General features: G+C 42.2%; 1 protein-coding gene across 12 annotated transcripts in view; it reads left to right on the top strand.

Moving 5' to 3' along the window:
* The window catches only part of LOC117532867 (kelch-like protein 25), a 56,581-nt gene extending 34,912 nt beyond the window's left edge, over positions 1-21,669 (top strand). For 3 of the 12 annotated variants that reach the window (XM_034196486.1, XM_034196441.1, XM_034196493.1), the window contains one exon: positions 18,507-21,669. The gene's annotated coding sequence lies outside the window, so the exon portion shown is untranslated. Of the gene's footprint in view, positions 1-124; positions 526-10,508; positions 10,768-15,942; positions 16,003-18,506 lie in introns of those variants that run through there. The other 9 variants (XR_004566948.1, XR_004566949.1, XR_004566940.1 and 6 more) reach the window with 9 other exon arrangements.
* The last annotated feature ends 1,504 nt before the right edge of the window (positions 21,670-23,173 follow it).

Here is a 23,173-nt window from a genome sequence, read left to right on the forward strand (position 1 = left end):
CAGATTAAAAACAATATGTAAACAAACCAATATATGTGTATGCCACTCTGGCTCATAACATATTAATTATGAAGTGCTGCTGCCAAATTGAAATAAAGCGCTGTTTTCTTTCTGTTCCACTCAGAATATATTTCCGCTGAAATCACTTACGAGGACTTTGCAGGCCACTGAGAAATTCAAACCTTCATGAGGACGTTACACAGGGATGACGTCTTGTTGCACACTTGTGCTATGAATGAGAGCAGCTGGTGCTTCAAATTGTGCTTGGGGGGGATTATTTTACTGAGAAAGATTTTTATTTGTCAGACTTAAACAGAATTTCCTAATCAAAGTCAATTAAATACCGGCTAAAGGACACACTGAAAACATGTGTTGGGCTTTAAGGGCTACCAAATCCAGTGTGTCCTACACGCAGTACTGTTCCTGAATGTATCCTGTGTACTCACACAGAGCACTGATGCTGCTGCCCCTGTGGAGACATTCTTCTTTATGCAGAAATATGCAGCCACTTTCAGGCTATTCACATTATCCTTTTCACAAAGAAAAAGTATGATTTAAAATAAATAAATAAAGCTAACTGGTTGGATGATTCATTTTCTCCTGGATTTTGGCCCACCATTCAACTGAACATTGTTGGTCTCTATTTTGATGATGGTAAACTGGCAAACACACATTCTCTAGGTACTGAGTCTAATAAGCTGTAGATAGGTGATTACATCAATGTAGAATGCTAAGTTAGATCAAAGATATTTTTCTTTGTAACATTCAGAAAGAGTACACTGGAGGATACTGCTGCATTGGGTGTTCCAATCCTAAAAAAAGAATATCTTACATTGAAAAGGTTGTTTAAATATAATCCTGAATAAAAGGAACATCAACATTACAAGTTAAAGAATAAATTCAGTTTACTGTAAAGCCACAATAGCAATATTATAAAGTTCTCAGAGATTAATGATACATTATTCATGGAGTTTGAGCCTTCATCGCTTCTAAAAGATTCACTGGTGTTTTGTTTTCCCAGAAAACAGGACAGTGGTAAATCAAACCACACTTTAACTGATGTATGTCATGTAGCATAATCCACAGAACCCAAACACAGTCCAGATAAATAAAAGCTTTTAGGCTGACTCAGTGTTTGTCATTCAATTTAAAAATGAGTCTCTTACCTTCCTCTGACTCATACATACAGTCAGTGACAAGAACACTATGAAACAAACCTTTGGTCCTTTTTACTGCTACCACACATTGTGGTAAGGTTACTTCTTTCTTAACACACCTTAACACAAGCCACAGTGACATTGAATCACCTTTGAATGTGAGCATGAATGGTGGTCTGGCACTATTTGGCAGCCTTTTGATTGACTGGCGACCACAGGCCATTGGCAGGTGGGATCCACTCCAACCCAAGCCCCCAGGAAGTGTGCTGGACAGGCAAAATGTATCAAAGGCCAAACCGTGGTACTTCAACTTCCTTGTTAGTCCAGGACGACATTTGGCTCCAAACACTTTTTCCTATTGACTTGCATTGGGAAAGAGATATCTGTATATCAGCAGATACTTTTTTGTTAGCTATATGATCTACCCAGTATGAACACTTGAATCTGCCTTATTTAAATCATTAGGTCCTAAAAGCTTCCAATGCACAAACATCAGATGATACTAGTTATTTTCCCTCTCCATTCATTGGACTGAGCCGAGACAGTCGTGATGGAGCTGATAGGAGGCTTAGCAAAAACGCAAGTGTGCTTGCTCTGTGGGCCCAAGACCCAGAGGATTCAGGTATTTGTATTCTCAAGGTCTAGGCCATTTTGGTTTCATGCACCACTGATTAACTTTCATAAAAAAATGAACGGGGCCCCGCCTCCAACACTTTATCTAGTTCTCTTTATACATCCATGCTCCAACCCCCCACGACCCTTGAGGATGGACTTTATGATGATAAATGATGGCTTATGATTATAACGGCTGCACAGTTTGAAAAAATAATATTTGACTGACATTGCAATTGCAATATTAGAGATATTGAACATTTGCATAATCATTCTCATCATCAATGTGCAGGGTTGGGAGGGTTACTTTGTAAATGTAATCAGTTACTGATTACTGAATACATGGCTCTGAAAGTAATCCGAATACCGTTACAGTTACGTAATCAGATTACTTTTAGATCACTTTTGGATTACTTTCTTTTTCCATCCCAGATGGGTATGTTTTGGTGAACAGGAGACACAAAAAGCAAAAGGAAACTGAACATGTTTTTACTGTTTTAATGGCTTATCAAGAGCACAACTGAAACATAACATCTGAAACGATGTAACAACATAATACACTTTTTGGGGATGCAGCTTGGGATGTGAGGAGTGAGGGACACGGGACACGGCTTAGAACGGGCGTGTCGCCTTCTGTCCTGCCAGTGTTGGCAGGACATGAATTAAAATGTTGAACTCGGACTTCATTTTAAGGACATTTCGGCCAGGGGTGTAGAGCTATATTTGTTTAAGCACCGGATTGGCAAAACAGGAGAGTGTGTGCACCAATCTGCCTTAATGTATGCATGTCCGTGACACTCACAGTATCTGCTGCCCACAGCTGTTTTATAGAAGGAAAACCTCCTTCACTTCATGAAATCTCTGCAGTACCAGGAGGCAGCGGGAGGGTTAACTCAGCCTCTGAGAAGAGGAGCGCGCCGCGCAGTGCCTTTCACGCACCGCCTTTCACGCACCGCCTTCACTGTGTTTACCTTCAGAATCATTAGAAAGGCTAAAGAGCGGTGTGGCTGATGTGTTTTAACCACACACACCTCTACACACACACACACACACGACTTAAACGCATACTTTTGTTCCTCCATGTTTCGTTGTTATTGTTTCACTGAGCGGACCCGCCCCTTTTTTTTCAAACGCTCCCTTTTTTGGTCCATCTGCGGCGGTAAAAGTTTTTGTGCGCTGTGATGATTCGGCTGTACCTTTAGTAATGAATATTAAATGTTGTGAGGAAATCTTTCCACCAATAATTCCAATAAGTAATCCAAAATGTATTCACTTCAGGTTTACGAAAGTAACTGTAATCAGGTTACTAGTTTCTTCAAATGTAACGCGAGCTGAATACAGTTACTTGATTTTTGTATTCTGATTACGTAACGCCGTTACATGTATTCCGTTACAACCCAACCTTGTCAATGTATTAGAATGATCCGTACCAAACAAATGTTTTGGAGATGGTATTTTAAACACATATTCGCCTTTACAAAATATTGTGCGTTTTGCGATTTGAAGTTTGTGCTAGTCCACATTTTTATTTTGACAACATTTCTTTTAATTGTGCATCCCTAATGATAATCATCAGTTTTGCCTTTACAAAATTATAAACAAAATCAATTCTATAAGCCATGCTATGAATCGCTAATACAACTATAACCCCATTAACACACATGAATAATTAGTGTGTTGAATACAGTTCAGGGTGTCCAAGAGTTAAATATATAAGGTCATTTAGGTTTATCTTTGGGAACTTTGCTACAAGTAACTGCGTTTCACCTAAATAATGACACAGTGTTTCCCCTACCATTGCCGGGGACCCCCGTCGTGTTTCCCGACCATTGCTGCGCCCCGCCAACGGAGCCCCGCGCCCCCCCAGAAATTTAAGATGTTTTTTAGTTTTTTCAATAATACATATTTATAGCACCAAATTGCAACTAATCTATATCTACTGTCACTTTTCACATTGAACATGTGCTCTTTTATTACATAAACTAAACACTTGCATTTGAAGTTATGAGTTTAGTGTTTTTGACCCTAAGAAACACTGATGCATTAATCAATAACATTAATCCACAGCTCCTCTCTGCTCCAGAGGATTTAAAAAGTAATAATATCCCAACAACACCCCCAAAGCAGTAAACCTAGGGGAAACACTGTGACGTATCCAAAGGCACAATAATATATTGCATAAAAGGCAGTATAAAAAGAACTATATGAAAAATTGCACATGCCTTGTAAGATAAAACCAATAAATACATAGAATGAGGGGAAGACATGTTGAGTATACCATGACCAGTCTGTGCTGAGGTCACACAGGGAAGTAGCTTCCTTCCTGAGGTTATGTTCCCCGGTGGGACTGCAGCATAAAAATATCACCCATCCATATCCACCCAGTGATGCAGTCTCTTCTACAGCATCAGCCCCCCCCCCCCCCCCCCCCCCTTTCACCCGCTCCTCCCTTTCAAATATTCATGTCATGAGACTGGAGTCCCAGAGCAGCCTGCTCCACTCAGATCCATCTTGTCGGACTTCAATCCTATATTTCTGTCTTTTTCATTTATTGTATGTACACTACTTATTAAGTATGTAAGTATGTAATGTCTTATTCTATCTTTACCCTTCTGTTGCTTTAGCTGTGATGTAATGCTTGGGGGTGGATCATACTGGAATATGTTGCCTCTTCCTCTGCTCTCAGAGCAGCAGTAACAGCAACCTCTCCCCTGGGTCTGCACTGAGCCTGGCTAATTGAGAATTGACTGCTCAGTATACTCTGTGTTTGCCTCACTTTGTTTTTATGCTTATCATTTATTCATCATCAAAACAGGACACGAGGCAAAGACTTAACATCACCACTAAAGAACATTTTGCTTGTATTATTATTATGATTAATTTATCTTAAGACCAAGAATGACAGCGATCCACACACATCTTCACACCATCTAAGGCAGGGGTGCCCAACCTTTTTTGAACCGAGAGCTACTTTTTAAAGTTGCCAGCCTGCCGAGATCTACCAGTCCAAATAGAGAGGCGTAGCCATTACTGACAGCCTACTACCAGGTAAATACACACTTCTACTTGTATAAAACTGACCTTTGTACGATTAATACTCCATTTTTACTCCATTGCACAGTGCTACCACATATGACACAGGGAAACAAGAAAAGACTCTGAACCCTTTCTTTGCCATTATATAAAAATAATGTTGCTACAAAAGCATAAATTAGGCTTACTAATAAGACAACTCAGATCTGAAGCTACACAGGAATCTGCTGCCAAAGTGCAATAAAAAAGACAAAATTAATAGAATCAAACCCTTTTTTTGTTGCATTTTAGTAGAGTATAAAAATAAATGCCTTTTTAAAATAGGATGCAAGCAACACTAGTTTCTTAACCTGAATTGATAATAGACTATAATCAATTTAAGTTTGCATTCTTATACCATTTTGTACAATAATTATAATGAATAAGTTCAAACAAACTAAAACTTACAGCTGATTAATAACGGTATATAACTTGAGTTTTTATTATATCAAAAACCTGTTGAAATGCTTCTGTTATTTTTACTGGCCCCAAAAAACGCGTCGGCAGCCTCCAGGAATGCTTCTTTCACAACTTCGCCGTCTTTGAAAGACTTCATGTGTTTCTCAAGAACGTGACTGACACGATAAGATGCTCTGGTAGCAGCCTTGCTCTTGTTGTTGGGCCTGGTGAAAATGGACTGCTGTGCATTTAGCTGTCCTTTCAGGCCCCTCCCCTTTTGGGAGCGTTTGTGCACTGTTTTAAAATGCCGCTCCTAAATTACCCTTCTTCGATAAAGCCACGCTCGCATTGCAGATGAGACAGGTAGACTTTGAATTGGAATAGATAAAAAAATAATCTTCCTCCCACTCGGAGTGAAAGTTATATATTTTGGGCTTTTTTGCTTCTGTCATAATTGCGGTGTGTGTGCGAACTGTCACTCCTGTTGACACGGACAACGTCAGCGAACTAGTGCCCGCTGCCCAACAGCCACGCCCAGACACATGGGGTCACGCCGGCCAATCACAAAGCTTTGATGCGTTCAAGTGCATTATTCTGGCACAGGAAGATTATCTTATAGGACATTAATGATAAATCAGAATATTGTTGTTCTATTTTTAGACACATCTCGCGATCGACTGGGAATCTCCCTGCGATCGACTGGTTGGGCACCCCTGATCTAAGGCGTTTTTCTTATATAAATTATTGTCCTAGTTGAATCTTACGTTGGATCAGAGTCCAGCAGTAGTCTGGTGGACTCTTCCTCCGGACTTCACTTCCTCCGGTAGTCTTGTCAACTTGTCCTCTAGCAGCAGTCTTGTGGACTCCTTCTCAGGGCCACCCCCCCCCTACACGCAGATCACGCAGACTGCGTGGGGCCTCATCTTGCGGAGGGGGCCTCATCTTATCCGCAAATGCGCCGCAATTCATTAATCTAATGCGTAAGTTCACGAGCATGCTCCACTTGCTGCCCCCCGTCAACGTTCGCGACACATGTGTTACGTCTTGTGTACAGACCCGGTGGGCCTTGTGCCACAACTTGGCGTAGGGCCACAAATTGGCCCTCCTCCTTCTCCAGCAGTAATACCCTCGTAGTCCAGCACTAGCCTTGTGAACTCGGTACTTCAGCTGCAGCCCTCTCTTTTGGACTTGTCCTCCATCTGCATCCCTCTCTTGTAGACCTGTCCTCCTGCAGTAACGCTCTTTTTTGGACTCGTAGTCAAGCAGTAGTCTTGTCGACTTGTCCTTCAGCTGCAACCGTCTCTCGTGGACCTATTATTCAGCAGTTCCCTTGTGGACTTGACCTCCAACAGTAGTCTTGTGGACTTGTCCTCCAACAGTATTCTTGTGGACTCGTTCTCCAGCTGTAGTCTTGTGGACTCGTCCTCCAGCTTTAGTCTTGTGGGCTCGTCCTCCAACAGTATTCTTGTGGACTCATTCTCCAGCTGTAGTCTTGTGGGCTCGTCCTCCAACAGTATTCTTGTGGACTCATTCTCCAGCTGTAGTCTTGTGGACTCGTCCTCCAGCTGTAGTCTTGTGGACTCATTCTCCAGCTGTAGTCTTGTGGACTCGTCCTCCAGCTTTAGTCTTGTGGGCTCGTCCTCCAACAGTAGTCTTGTTGACTTGTCCTCCAACAGTAGTCTTGTAGTCTTGTGGACTCGTCCTCCAGCTGCAACCCTCTCTTGAGGACTCTTTCTTCAGCAGTTGTCTTCTCGACTCATCCTCCAGGACTGATGCTATCTTACAAACTCGTCCCCAAGCAGACATGCTATCTTGTTGACTCATTCTCCTGCAGTAAACTTGTGGTCTCGTCAGTCCAGTCATATTCTTGTGTTCTCGATCTCCAACAGTAACTTTATTTTGTGGACTAGTTCTAAAGCAGAACCGCTATCTTGTGGACTTGTCCTCCAGCAGTAACGCTCTCTAATGGAGCCATTCTCCAGCTTTAATGCTCTTTAGTGGACACATCCTCCTCCTGGAAACATAAAATACACTACTTTAAAGGTTTAAAGTGCTCTATAAATAAAGCTGTATTGTACTTGGCCCATATAAGTGCCCAATAATATTTTAAAAATGTTCTATGGTGTGTATTTGTATTATATTATACTATATATATATATATATTATATATATATGTGTACATATATTTATATATATGTGTACATATATTTATATATATGTGTACATATATTTATATATATATATGTATATGTGTACATATATATATGTATATGTGTACTGATTAAATACTTTTTTGCCCCACTGTATGTGTATATATGTATTATATTTATATATATATATATATATAGTCCTTTGGCCCATATAAGTGCCCAATAATATTTTTAAAATGTTCTATGGTGTGTATTTGTATTATATTATACTATATATATTATATATATATATGTGTACATATATTTATATATATATATATGTGTACATATATTTATATATATATATGTGTACATTGTGTACATATATTTATATATATATATATGTGTACATATATTTATATATATATATGTATATGTGTACATATATATATATGTATATGTGTACTGATTAAATACTTTTTTGCCCCACTGTATGTGTATATATGTATTATATTTATATATATATATATATATATATAGTCCTTTGGCTAATTTGCACAATATTTTGGTGTGTGACTGCAACTGCTTTAGGATTAAGAAGCTCTTCTCCAGGCAGGAGCTGTCAGTGTTAACCCAGGTTTAGGATCACTCGTGAATATGATCACTTTAGAATTTCCCTGCTGCTATCGTCCCCACTGCACACACACATCCACACACACTCATACATAATCCTACTTCTCAGTTTATAGCGCCACAGCTAATATTTTCACCGCTCCTGTTCTAAAAGCTGCTTATTGAGTCAGGCGTCATAATATTTAGCAGATCAGAACCAGTTTTAATGCAGAGCTCTTTATGTTAATGGCTGACAGCAGATTAGTCAACGAGACCCAGCTGTATCTAAGCCATATGAGATGAGGCAGGGGCTTTAAATATTCTTCTTCTGGTTTCACACACGCAAAGTATAATCTATGTGAAACTAGAGGTTTCACAACACCAGAAATGTAGAAGAAATCTGTTCACACCATGTCGTTAGAAAATGTCTTGGCTGATCCTATCACAGGTGAACAGCATTGGTATAATTGCAGTCGACACCTGGCATTAAAAATGCATCTCCACGTGCGCTTCGATTGACCACTTGAGATCGCAGCTTTAGCTAAATACAATGCTACTCTATCAAACCTCTGTAACATGTGAGGGATAACGGCAGGGAAATGACCATTTCAGGTTTAAGTACTTTGCTGATTACTAAATCAATCAATAAATAACACAATATATTGATTTAAACATGATTTTATTGAGAAAAGAAAACAGTTTGTTCTAGTAGCAAGGTCTGGAACTGTGATGATAGCGCCATGAAATGTAACTTAAAATGACGGCAGTACCAATCAAGGTTTTTGCGCTTGAAGTTCTAATTATTTCAACTTTCACCTAGTTACCTCTGACTTTTCAACACGCAACCAATCAGATGACAGTTGTATGTAGCGGTGCAAGCTAACAATAGAAACAAAACTTAACCGGCTTCTTTCAGCAAGGTTGGGCAGAGCCTTGCAGTGGCTAAAGAAAGAGAAGTGCCTATCATGAGAATGCAGCTTAACTGTCCAAGTCTGTTAGCAATTTCAATGTTTTTTGGACACAGCTGAAGTCATGAAATGTACCGCACTTTTGTCTGCGGATTGATATGACTGATATTGAAGCGTCTTTAGCAACGCTCTGCTATACAGAAATAACAGACGGTCCAAAACTGACCAATGAAAATGTAGTTATTCAACTAAGCCATGTAATAATAGCTGTTAATGTAGCTGAACAGCTGTGAGGTCCATGCAGAAAGCAGAGCATAGTGTAAAATATATATCACTCAGTATAACAGGCCTACATTACTCTATGTATTTGTATGCTGTAGTGTTGTACAGTTTGTGTGTGTGGTACAGTGTGTGTGGTACAGTTGTGGTACAGTGTGTAGGTGCGTGTGGTACAGTGTGTAGGTGCGTGTTGTACAGTGTGTAGGTGCGTGTTGTACAGTATGTTGGTGCGTGTTGTACAGTGTGTAGACGTGTGTGGTACAGTGTGTAGGTGCGTGTGGTACAGTGTGCATGTTGTACAGTGTGTAGGTGCGTGTTGTACAGTGTGTAGGTGCGTGTGGTACAGTGTGTAGGTGCGTGTGGTACAGTGTGTAGGTGCGTGTGGTACAGTGTGTATGTGCGTGTTGTACGGTGCGGTACAGTGTGTAGGTGCGTGTTGTACAGTGTGTAGGTGCGTGTTGTACAGTGTGTGCGTGTTGTACAGTGTGTAGGTGCGTGTTGTACAGTGTGTAGTTGCGTGTTGTACAGTGTGTAAGTACGTGTTGTACAGTGTGTAGGTGTGTGTTGTACAGTGTGTAGACGTGTGTGGTACAGTGTGTAGGTGCGTGTGGTACAGTGTGTGTGTGTGTGTGGTACAGTGTGTAGGTGCATGTGGTACAGTGTGTAGACGTGCGTGTGGTACAGTGTGTGTGTGGTACAGTGTGTAGACGTGCGTGTTGTACAGTGTGTAGGTGTGTGTGGTACAGTGTGTGTGTTGTACAGTGTGTAGGTGTGTGTGGTACAGTGTGTAGGTGCGTGTTGTACAGTGTGTAGGTGTGTGTGGTACAGTGTGTAGGTGCGTGTGTGGTACAGTGTGGTGCTTGTTGTACAGTGTGTAGACGTGTGTGGTACAGTGTGTAGGTGCATGTGGTCACGGGCGTCGCAGCCATTATATGAGGGTGGGACAAGTCTGTTTCAGTCTGCAGCTTTATTCCGTAACTCACAACTCCATCACATGTATATTCCCGCGCTTGCGGATATAGTACATCACAGTGTAAGCCTGTGTCAGCATGCAGTTTACTAAAGCGCCAACAGGCGTCACTATATAGCAGGCATTAACAGATGCCCATATCTGTAACATCTCCTTTCCTTTAGCTGTAAACAACATCAGCATGTCACTTTAAAGTGCAGGTAAGAGCTACATTGTGTAAAGCTAACACTTTAACATTGTCAACCTCCAATACATGAAAACAATTACAATACTGATTAACCATGCAAGTACCGATACAAAACTATAATAATATCCAACAATTCTTTTTTTTTTCTTAACAGTCCAACAGACTTAGTGACAATGTTCCCAGTTGTATCACAGGTTCAGTCTCTGCGGCGGCCGTAACAGGCGACCACACCGCGAGTATACAGCTTGGCTCTCTGTACTCACTGGCTTCCCTGGTGTCAAACCCCGCCCTTGCGCCGGGACCCCTGGAGAGTGAGGAGGCTCCCCCAAACCTGTGTCATCCTGGACCGGGTCGGTTCGAGCTCCACCTGCAGCCCTCTCTGCGTTGACATGGCCCCGGTCCGTGTGGCTGCTCTGCTCCGGCCCTACCAGCTGTCGCATCCGGGCTGAGCGCTCCGCAACCCGCAGATCCAGCCGGTTTCTCCTGTAGAGCGTGCCGTCCACCTCCACTACGAATGAGCGAGGAGCGACTTTTGGAGGCATTGACCCAGTTGCCAACGGCCTGTGCGATCTCCTGGAAGAGGCCTCATCCTTATGTGTTCCCCAACATTCAGTTCTGGTAAGTCCCTTGCCGATATGTCGTAGGCGGATTTTGCAAGCCGCCGTTTCAACCGCAGCTTCTCCGTCACTCCCGTCACTAACCACGGTTGCAGCAAGCTGTCCGCAACCGGCAGCGAAGTCTTCAGCCTTCGTGACATTAAGCGTTGGGCTGGACTGCTGTCCAACCCCTCTGTGGGCGTGTTGCGCCAATGGAGAATGGCCTGCCATTTATCCGTGCCATCCAACTTTGCCCGCTTGCAGAGTGATTTCACTATCTTGACAGCTGACTCAGCTTTGCCGTTTGATTTTGGATATCTGGGTGAGGATGTGACATGGTTAAATCCCCACTTTGCAGCAAACTTCCTGAACTGTTCACAGGCGAACTGTGGGCCATTATCTGTGAGCACTTTGTCTGGCTGTCCGTAGCATGCAAATTGAGATTTACAGCGTGTGATGAGAGTGTCAGCTGATAGATCCGGCAGAAGATCAATCTCCCAGAAGTCTGAATAGTGGGATACTAGGACGATGAAATCTTGGCCAGCGTAAGAGAAGATATCCATACTCACTGTTTGCCATGGACGTGTTGGGATATCATGCGACATCAATGATTCCTTCTGCTGGGCTCGTGCATATTCATTGCATGCAGAGCAGTTCGACACATAGTCTTTTATCTCTGTTCTCATGTTTGGCCAGAACAGCGTATCCCTGGCGCGCCTGTAACATGCCTCCCCCCCGATGTGGCTGGTGTGTATGCGTCTTAACAACTCTGCCCTCAAGGCCTTAGGGATAACAACGCACTGCCCTCTGTATAGCACACTGTTTTGCACGTTGAGCTCATCCCTGAAGGGCCAGTATTCTCGCACCAAGAGGGGGGTGTCCTCTTTGAAATCAGGCCATCCCCTGAGGATTACTGATGTCAAAGCTTGTAATACATCGTCCATCTCTGTGTGCTGGGCAATTTGGCGAAACCTGAAGTCAGTAACATCCAGATGCTGTGCCTGATCCAGCTCTTAGTCCTCCACCTGAAAGCTGTCCATGTCCTGTCCATGTCCTGTCCTGTCCTGTCGTACATAGGGGGTGTCGGAACCACGATACGGTGGAGTGGCCCTGCTTAGAGTGTCACTGACATACATCTCTGTGCCTGGTTTGTAAACAACATCCAGATTGTACCCCTGGAGCTGCAGTAACATGCCCTGAAGGCGTTTAGGCGCATTCATGAGGGGCTTCTTAAAGATGGTGATCAGTGGTTTGTGGTCTGTTTCTGCAGTGATTGTGTCCCTGCCGTATAGGTACTGGTGAAATCTCTGGCATGCAAAAACTATGCTTAAACACTCTTTCTCTATTTGAGCGTAGTTTTGCTCAGTCCGTGTCAGTGCGCGTGAGGCAAAGGCTACGGGCTGCCCCTTTTGCAGCAAGCAGCACCCCAGTCCATTCATCCTGGCATCACTCTGGATCGTTACAGGCTTTGTGACGTCATAATATTTGACAACCGGCGTGTTGGTGACCATCCGCTTTATCTCGCGTATTGCATCATCGTGTTTTGGCAGCCAGTGCCATGCTGTGTCCTTATCCAGGAGTCTGCGAAGAGGCTCACAGATCTCCGATAGCCCTGGCAGGAACTTAGCCAGATATGTCACAAACCCGATCATGCGTTGCACTGCCTTAGCATCCGTGGGCGTCGGCATGTCCAACACTGCTTGAGTTTTCTCTGGGTCGATTTTCAGTCCTTCTGTAGACAGTACATGGCCGTGGAAATGTACAGCTTTGAGCTTGAACTGCAGCTTGCGTTCACTCAATCTGAGCTTCACAGCCCTGCACCGTTGCATGAGAGCTCTTAAGTTGGTGTTGTGGTCCTCTTCAGCCTCTGCGTCCGTATCGCCACACCCGACCACCAGGATGTCATCCGCAATAGGCTCGATGCCAGCCAGGCCTGATAGCAGCTCATGTTGCTTGCGCTGATAGATCTCTGGCGCCACTGAGACTCCAAACGGGAGTTTGAGCCATCTCATCCGACCCCATGGGGTCCAGAATGTCGTCAAGCGGCTGCTTTCCTCATCAAGCTTGCACTGGAGAAAGGCGTCACGAGCATCAACCAGTGTGAAGACACGAGCCTTGGGCAGTTTGTACAAGACGTCTTCTAGCGTTGGCATGTGGTAATGGGACCTGAGAAGTGCCTGATTGAGAGGCTTTGGGTCAATGCAGATTCTTATCTTGTCTGGTTTAGCTACTGTCACCATGTTGCTTATCCACGCTGTTGGCTCTGTCACTGGCGTAAGGTTGCCTGCTTTCACATGTTTGTCCAGCTCTTCCTTAACCCGGGCTTTTAGCGCTACAGGGACATTTCGTGGTGAGCACTGGACTGGTGTCACTTCAGGGTTCAGATCGAAATGAATATTACCTGGGACTGACTCGATCGGGTCATGGAAAACATCATGAAAGTCTTTCAGTAGCATTTCTTTTGTGAGTGGCATAGACTGGCTTGCATCAATAGTGTTCACCTCCGCTGGCAGTAGTTCTCTTGGAATAGTGAATTTCACAAGGCCCAGATCAGTGCATACAGCACCACCGAGCAGGGGCTTTTGTTTGGTGTTCACTATCTCAAACACAAGTCTGTGTATGTTCCCCCTGACCACACAGTCAGTGTGAAATTTCCCCAGGGATGGCATGTATGTATCAGAGTACAGCTTTAGCCTTGTTCTGGTCGGCTGTAAGGCTGTCTTTGGTGACAGTTTCTCTTTAAACTGGCGGCCCATAACATTGCAAGTGGCCCCTGTATCTAGCTGGCATAGCTGTCTTTTCTTATTTAGGTGTAGGTGTACAAACCATTTGCGTCCCGGTGCTTTCACATTCCCCACATATTCAGTGACATTGTATAGGTTTTCACTTGTATCCGAGTCCCCTTCAGTTTGCTGTACATCCTCAACAACATTAACTTTTCTTGTTTTCTCTGCTCTGCTGCTGGCCTGACATACTTTTGCAAAGTGATTTGAAACGCCACATGCTCGGCAGGTCTTACCATAGGCTGGGCACTGCTCTCTGCCCCGTTTGTGTCCATTTCCACAGTATTTGCAGGTCCACTGCTGCTCTCTCTCAGCCGCTGTGTTTCTTTCAGCTGTTTTCCACTGTATTTTGCGTCGTCCGCCTTGCCTGTCCACCATAGAATTAATACTGTCCACCTGTGCCTGCGGGCTCTCAATAAGCCTCATGCGTGACTCCGTCAATTCTGCAAGGCGGCAAATCTCCACAGCTGTTGGCAGCGTTAGGTCCCGTTCACGCAGCAGTCTCCGTCTGGTGCTCTCGCTGGCAATACCGAGTACCAGCCTGTCCCTAATCAGTTCATCTTTTAGGTCACGGTACTCACATGATGATGCTTTTTCCCTCAGCTTTGTTATAAAGCTATCGATCGGCTCGTCCGGTCCTTGTTTGCAGCATCCAAACGTGTATCTCTCATAAATCACATTTTTTGCCGGCTTGAAATAATCCCCCAACGCATCCAAAATTGTTTTGGGGTCTTTCTTTTGTTCCTCGGTCAGCGTGACGTTGTGCATATATATATATGCCGGCACTCGTTCCCCATAAGCCGTCTCAGCGTGGCTGCCTGCACCGCATTCGTTTTTTCGGTCAGACCTGTAGCGAGCATAAAGTCCTCAAATTCTGCTCTAAAAACCTCCCAGTTTTTGGCTATATCACCAGACATATGCATGCCCTCGGGTGCCGGAATACTGTTTGTCGTCATGACGTGAGTTTTCTTGAGTTTTTAGTCCAAGAAGACCACTTCTGACACCATGTTTCAGTCTGCAGCTTTATTCCGTAACTCACAACTCCATCACATGTATATTCCCGCGATGGCGGATATAGTACATCACAGTGTAAGCCTGTGTCAGCATGCAGTTTACTAAAGCGCCAACAGGCGTCACTATATAGCAGGCATTAACAGATGCCCATATCTGTAACAAAGTCCCCCCCACTTTTTCAAATGATTAGTTTAGACCCCCCCACTTTTACCATGTGGAAAAGTCCGTGAATCGGGCTCTCCACTCGCCGCACTTGTCGAGCGCTGTGTCAGAGCTTCACTATCAAATCCATTCCACTTGCTTATTGAGAGAATGCCCAAATCAATGAAACTCCGTACCATGTTTTCACTGCTACTTTGTACCAAGGCAGATTCTCACATAGTGCGCGAATGTTCAAGGAGTGTTGCCATAGTTGGACAGCTCAGATCTGTTGTATGAAGCGATGCCGGTAGTGGAGGTAAGGCACACACATCAAGTGTTCAGGACATTGTTAATACAGCGAAAATCAAAGCTGACGATCTCTTGGTTTGATATGTGTTCTCCCCCAGACAACATGGACATAACACATTTTTTTTTCAAAGAATAGGAAAGTAAGTCTTCAGCTGGTAGCAGTTAATCAGTTAACAGTGATGGCGGCGGCGGCAAAAGCGTCTCACTTCTGGAGAGGAGTTTCGTCTTTATATCATGATAGAGAGATACAAATACTGAATAGTTTAGATGAGAAAAGGCATCGAAATGCCAGGTTACTAGTATTTATCATGTAAACAGGGAACATGAATAACCCGATCTCTCTGTGCTCATGTAAACACCATGATGTAGCCTACTGTACAGTGTGTTTTACTGGAGCCTCAGTTCGATAAGAGATTATTGTCTGAGTTCTTTAACTTTGGTACTCTCTCTCAAAATGATAATGTGCATTATGTTTTAATTATACTTCTTATCATTCAGAAGCTTTTTGTGTGTGTTTATGTTTTACTGAGTGCTTATAGGCAATTTCCATCCCAGTATTCAGTTAACTATTTATTTTCTGCGCACATTACATAGACTAGCTAATATTCTACCTTCTGCTTGGGACTTTGAGTCTTCAAAATGTCCAATGCCACAGAGTGGGACTTACTTTAGAGTCAGTTGTATTTACATTCAGTATGACTTGTTATGATTCAATGTGAAAGAGTATACTGCTCAATAAATAATGATCACTTCACCACCTCTCTTGACATCTAGGCGCTTGAGAGTGAGTCAGAGGCAGAACACAGGGACAGTGGAGAGAGGTTCATTGCTGAGGTGAGTGATGAAAGGGAAATGACAGTTAGAGTCAATTGTGATGTGGACTCTCATCCCAGAATGTTAAGGAAATCAGTGGGGATATTGAACAGGAAGCATTTCAGTCAAGGGGCATCATATGACCAATATCAGACAGAAGAGCAACATTTAAGTCAATGATACCATTCCTAGGTGAACTTAACATCTGTATGGAGTCAGATCAGTCTCAATATTAATAAATGCTCACAGAAGGATTCACAAATGTATTTTGCGATTTATATATAAATGACTCTCCACAACAATATCTCTCAATGCACTCGCAAATATTTATTGTTGTATATAAATGTACAAAAAAATGGGCATTTAAACTGCTTTGTATTAATTCAAAGACGGCTCTGAATTAATAATCAAATATGTTTCCTTTCTTTACTACTGGATGAAATTACAAAATGTACCCATCATTTCCCTCATGCTAGTATAGCCACATAAAAGTATCAAACCACCAGAATACAGGAAATCTATTTTTTTTCGTGGGGGAGGACCCCCACACTCCCCCTTAAAAATGTCCCCCCCACATTCAGGATGCTTCCTACGCCCATGCATGTGGTACAGTGTGTAGGTGCGTGTTGTACAGTGTGTAGGTGCGTGTGTTGTAGTGTGTAGTAGTGTTGTCACAATACCAATATTTTGGTTTCGATACCGATACAGTCAAGAATTGCGATTCCGATAATTTTTCGATACTTTTCTTAAAAAAAGGGAAACAGTCTTAAATGTAATTATTGTGCTTTATTTCACACCAGAACCATAACACAAACGTTTAAACAATGAGAACAATAAATAAAATAAATGACAATAATTCGTATTAAATAAAAATAAGCATCATCTCAAACTACTTTTTTGTCAAAATAGATTTGTATATTAAACAACAGAAATGACATTCAACACAATGAGGTCTCCGACAAAACATAACCTCACTGTCAGAGATATAGCTAAAATACTTCCAAATTTCGCTTCTGGCGTCTTTTTTGTCAACAAGCCGAGGCGCAGCGGCAGTTGCACTCCCACTTGCAGCCATGCTTCTCGTTTTCTCACATGCTCTGGCAGCTAGCGCGTGCACGAGAGAGGGGAGGCACTTAGAGCGTGCTTGAGAGGGGAGGCACTTAGAGCGTGCTTGAGAGGGGAGGGACTTAGAGCGTGCTTGAGAGGGGCGGGACTGCAGGCACGGCTGCAGTGCAGGGAGTGGAAGCAGAGCGCTGAACACACACAGCTCTTATTAAAACAGCGCTTTCTCAGCGGAGTACTTTTCCCCGTCTTCCTTAAAGTACCGATTCTAATGAAACGGAGGAATCGTTTTTAACGGCAGGGTATCGCGGTACCTTTCAAGTATCGGTACACCGTGCAACACTAGTGTGTAGGTGCGTGTTGTACAGTGTATAGGTGCGTGTTGTACAGTGTATAGGTGCGTGTTGTACAGTGTGTGTGTGTGTGGTACAGTGTGTAGGTGTCCTATGCTTACTTGTAATACTTGTAAATAAAACTTTTGGCCCGTCATTTCAATTCCCCATTTCAGCGACCAGAGAGGGGGGGGGTATATCCAGTCTCTGATTGTGTTACGTTATTATGAGAGTGCTCTCATACTTCTTTGATTCTGAAATTGTATATTTATGTGTGTGTGTGTGTGTGTGTGTTGTGTGTGTGTTGTGTGTGTGTGTGTGTGTGTGTGTGTGTGTGTGTGTGTGTGTGTGTGTGTGTGTGTGTGTGTGTGTGTGTGTGTGTGTGTGTGTGTGTGTGTGTGTGTGTGTGTGTGTGTGTGTGTGTGTGTGTGTGTGTGTGTGTGTGTGTGTGTGTGTGTGTGTGTGTGTGTGTGTGTGTGTGTGTGTGTGTGTGTGTGTGTCCGCATCTGTAGCCTGTTATTGTCTCATTATACCGCACTGTCAATGAATCAAAGTAAATATATAAGTCTTCATGAACACATCTGTCCATCAGACAGACCAGGGCTGCTGTGCCTCCTGTCATCATTAATGGACGTCTCTTTAAAATGACCTCTCAGCGGAGAGGAGTTCTCATTTCTCTAACTGCCTGCTGCTTCCCCTCCTGAGTCCTCCGCTCGCATCTCCTGTGGGCGGGACTAAGACACGAGGATAGGAGTCGAGGAGGGAATTTAGAGAAATGAGAAACCTTCATGGGCTCACCAGCTGGAACAAGGAAGACAAAATGTGTCTTTTACTAATCAGAATACCTTTATTCGTCCCACAGAGGGGAAATGTACATAGTTACAGCAAAAGTGAAGATTGAGACAAAATCAAACACTATTAGATAAAAGGGCATGCACAAAAATAAAAAATTAGGAAAATGTAATAATTTACATTCGAAGTACATTTACATTTCTAATAATTTAAAGATTCAATTAAAAGTACGACTACCATACCTTATCACCTGTAAAACGATTTTAGATATTTTACAGATAGGTAACGTCTGGATCATGAGTCATTGCTGTCCTAATCCTTCTCTCCCGTCTCTTTCAGGCGTTGCTGTCGTCTGAGGAGGGGCTCAGACTGGAGGAGCATCTGAGAGACCCTGCAGTCACAGCCGGCTGAGGACCAACCCTTCAAAATTCAGGCTGCAGTTCATAGACTCTGGATCAGTCCTGAGCGCCGTGGTACACAAGTCAACAGCACCAGGTCTTAACACACAGAGAGAGAATGACTCTGCTGACGCGCTTCCTAAATAATGTGATACTCCTCAAACCTGACTGATGGAGCACTCGTACGGATAAAAAAAGCTACGAGTGTTTCTTTGGTTGTGTGCGGGTTTTGTCTCGTGCCATGTTTTTTAATAGTCTTGAATGCATTACTAAACCATTCCAGTGTAAAGATGTAAACTGACAACTTCTCCATACTGCAGCGGTGTCCCTTCAAAATACAACACAACAGGAAAGAAGCAGGTCAAGGTTTCCTGTGAACCTCAAGCCTTATTGGTTAGTTCTTATTTCAGGTTTCACTATATTAGTACTACCACAGCAGTGCCAACGGAGCCCCGCGCCCCCCCTGAAATTCAAGGTGTTTATTTTTTTTAATAATACATATTTATACCACCAAATTGCAACCAATCTATTTACTGTCACTTTTCACATTGAACATGTGCTCTTTTCTTAAATACACTTTCATTTGAAGTTTTTGACCCTAAGAAACACTGATGCATTCATCAATAACAATAATCCACAGCTCCTCTCTCTGCTCCAGAGGATTACAAAAAATAAAAGATCCCAACAACACTGATTTGCTAACACAACATCGCACTGCTAGCTAGCGAACGATTGTCACTTTGGGTGAGGGCATAGCAACCGTCGTCAATGCTAGCCGTAATGCTAGTCGTATTTCAAATAATGCGTAAAAGGGATTGCAGTGCATCAAGAAGAATGTCAGAATTGAGACACAACTCAGGCTTCTCAGCATTTGATTGAAAACATTACCTTTTTTAAGCAACTTTTTTTTGCGATGAAGCACCCCTACCGTTATGTGTAGCAATTCACGTATACACCGCTGTCGTCAATACTACAAACTGTTTTACACCAATCAGCTCAGTGCCGTAAAGCCTTACGCACTTCTTCTGGAAGATCACCAAAGAACATACAGACCGACAGACACCACTCTCCATTTTACAAGTCAGTGTAGCATCACAATGGTTTTAAAGCTCTTTTTTTAAGCTAAAATATGTAGATAATGTTTCTGTAATTCTGATCTGGTGTAAATGAACTACTTTCAGTGGAATGTTATTTGTGGTTTCAGGCTTGATTTGTCATGTCAGGAAATGTACAGTTCACACAACTGCATAGAACTGAACATTCACAGAACAGTGATGTTAACCGTACCAGATTGTGGACAATCAAGTTGAAACTCAACAGTAGAAAAATGCAAAAAATAACATACATATTCATTACTGGTGAAGTCAACAATTATAATGGTGCGTTCACACCTGAAACAAAGCTAATATTTGCCTTGAGTGAAAACGTGAAAAAAGGCGAGGCTTATCTCCAATGAGATGCCAACAACGTTTGGTCCGAGAAAAATAACCACTCTTGCTGCTTTGTGCATCTTGTGAAAGTCCTAGATACGACATGGAAACCCAACGGTCTGGTGTTTGGAACATAGATTATCCAGACAAACAAGACGACTGAATCAATGTTGTTTACTACAGTCATATGAACCCAACATTAACATATTTCCTGTGATTTTTTTTGCAATAAATGTATCAAAAGGATGGCGAAATAATGACCTAATGATATTGAGAAGTAAAAAGCCTGAATCGATGCTTTTTCACGTCTGTCTGCCATACTTCCAGAAAAAAAGGTTTCAAATACTTTAAGGTTTGTTTTAGGGCTAGCTAAGCTACCATTGCAACTGTTCCAACAGAACCCAAAATAATGCAATGTGACATAAATAAAGCAGCGTCTTTATTTGTCATGCCATAGAGAATATATATGGTTGCACGCATACATTTATAAAAATCGATTTTTGCAAGACAGCGTCAAGCCAATTATTCAAATTTCGCGCCTTTACTTCCTCCTTGCTGCAGCATTAGCGTGATCTGTTGCGAATGAGCTTCTATCCATGTCTTTGCATTGACTGTATGTAATCGCACCACGTGAACAATTCCCTTCATGTCCAGTGTGAAAGCACCGTTAGTTGAAGACCTATCACACGTTAACATGGTACCACATAGTCTTAGTCAACGTAACGTGGCATACAAAATAGGGCCAAACATGTCAAAGTGTCATGTCTCTGCTGCCTGGTGAGCCCAAACCTTTGAATCACTGTTATTCTTACTCTTGCCTTCCCGAGTACCAACAAGAGCTTTGCTGAGCAACATTATTCAATCATTGCCGTTAGGCTGTTACGTTGACCAATAATGTCGAGCCACAGGAAACACATTTGGGAGCATGATCTGTGGATTTATTTACAAATTCATATGCTCTCCTTAGTACTTCCAGCCGCATGTTTAAGTGTTAAAGGAGGGAAATGTTAACACTAGAGTTGTTGATCATCATTGGGATTGTCTTTGATGTCTTTTCATGAGAAGCACAGAACAGCCTCGTACAGTGTGTCCTGCAGAAACCACCACTGCCAAAGAGTCCTAAACTGAAATATGATTGATCTTCTCTGTAACACCTATGCACTTTTGATATGTATCAATGCATTCATTAGCAGTGGTGTTTTTGTCCCACAGGTGTGAAGTGCTTTCTACACGCTGGAGATAACACCAGCTGTCACAATAAGGAAAAAGGCACAAAATACCGAACGGATTATCTGCAGCTCACAGATGCATTGTGGTTGATACGTGGTATTGTCTCTGTGATACACTATTTGCTAATGTTGTCAGTCCTTTGCACTTGTCCAACTGTTTAAGAGAAGCTGACGTCAGGAGGCTGCACACTGGTAGTGTAGAATTTTCTGAATTCAATTTTTTCTCGACTTGTATCCGTTCCTGGAGTTTTATTTCAGCTACTGCGCAGAAGTGAAGAGATGTTTCAGAAATACTCATATGTTCTTTAGAATTTGAAGAAAGAATGTGTTTTTGAAAGATTATTGCATTGATATGGAAAAAGAAAAGAATTGAGTAAAAAAATGTTGGATACTCTATGTTTTATTTGTGGAAATAAACTTTGACTCACTTTTTAAACTTCTTGAATGTGGCCTTGTACACAGTGTTTTTTTTTAACACATCCAGCCGTTTAAGAAAAACATGATCCTTCCTTACAGGTCTGTTTTTGTGTCCTCTTGTAAATACTCGTTCAGCTCTATTTTTGGTCTCCAGCTCCTCCGTCTCTTAAGCTGCTTCTCCTCTGTGCTCTCCAGCTAGTCTCTATCTTTCTGTTTGCAGCTGAGCAGGAAGTGTACAGCTTTTTCTTAGGAAACTACTGCTGCAGGACCAATCGATGCCATGTTTAGTCATATTAATCTGCAGAAAGAAGTCTGGTAGATTTGTTAGCTTAACTTTTCCCTATTCATGGCTGCATTCCGGATCTCATACTTTCCGGTTTTCTTTAATCTGCAGCTGCCCTCACAAAGAACCTACTGTGTCATGCAGTATGCATACAATTGAGACACGCTACATTGTTATGACTTTGCAACTTGAACCCTGTGGCTTTAATATCCGCTGCCCCAAAGTATTGTGGGTCATAATAGCCAGAAATCCTTCCGGCTTGCTAAGTGCAAAACATGACTGGATGCAGGATCCTGTTATCTTTGGCTCACTGCCTTTTAATAAATACTGGGACATATCAACTGTTTCTCTGGCATACTGGCAGCAAAGGTTTGTCCCTCAACATTTTGGAAAAATTACTTAATAATGCAACAATGTATCAATCTTCAATAATATTACTTAATTTCCTAATATGCACCTTTGTTCAATAATTACTCAATTTTCGAAGAATTAAATTACTTATTTTTCCAAAAATTATTTACTTGTTTTTTTTTGTTTTTTTTAACTCACTTTTAAAAAAAAAACTCTGATAATAAACCTCACTTATTAAAAATGTTTTTATTAAATGACCACTTTTTTCTACATTTTTCAAAATGATATTTATAATGTCCCCCAAAAATCACGACATTTTCAAAGAATGCCCTTAACTTTTCAAAAATTACATCCATTATAACCCTATTTTTTTAAATAGTTGACTCTCTTGAAAACCTACTTAACATTTAAAACATATTTTTTCAGAAAAATCCAGACTTAGGTTTGGTTGTGACAACAAAATGTGAAGTCCATTTGAAATGCTGGTCTTAACAAAAACGAATAAGCAGTTATAGATCGTCTTAGCAAAGACCAGTTGGTGCTACCAGCTCCAGTGACTCAATGTAGCCTATTTACAAGACAGTGGGACAATTATTATTATTATGAACTGGTTTAATTAAGAAAACCCAACGCCAAGTCAACATAAGAGGGTCATAGAGACATATCGGTAGTGTGTTGGCATTGGCAATGGCATCCTAGAAAAATATGACCAAAAACCAAATGTATAAATAATATAGACCCAATTATATTGTATTTTGTTCTCCACAATCCCTGCCTGTTATTATGGATAAACAGACTTTAGTGAAACTTTACAAATGTCTATGGATGGAAAAGACACTCATTTGTGATGTCATAGCTTTCCTCCACCACCAGAGGGCAGAGCAGGACAAACATCTGA

The sequence above is a fragment of the Gymnodraco acuticeps genome, unplaced genomic scaffold, assembly GCF_902827175.1.
Source record: "Gymnodraco acuticeps unplaced genomic scaffold, fGymAcu1.1, whole genome shotgun sequence".
Classification (NCBI taxonomy): Eukaryota; Metazoa; Chordata; class Actinopteri; order Perciformes; family Bathydraconidae; genus Gymnodraco; species Gymnodraco acuticeps.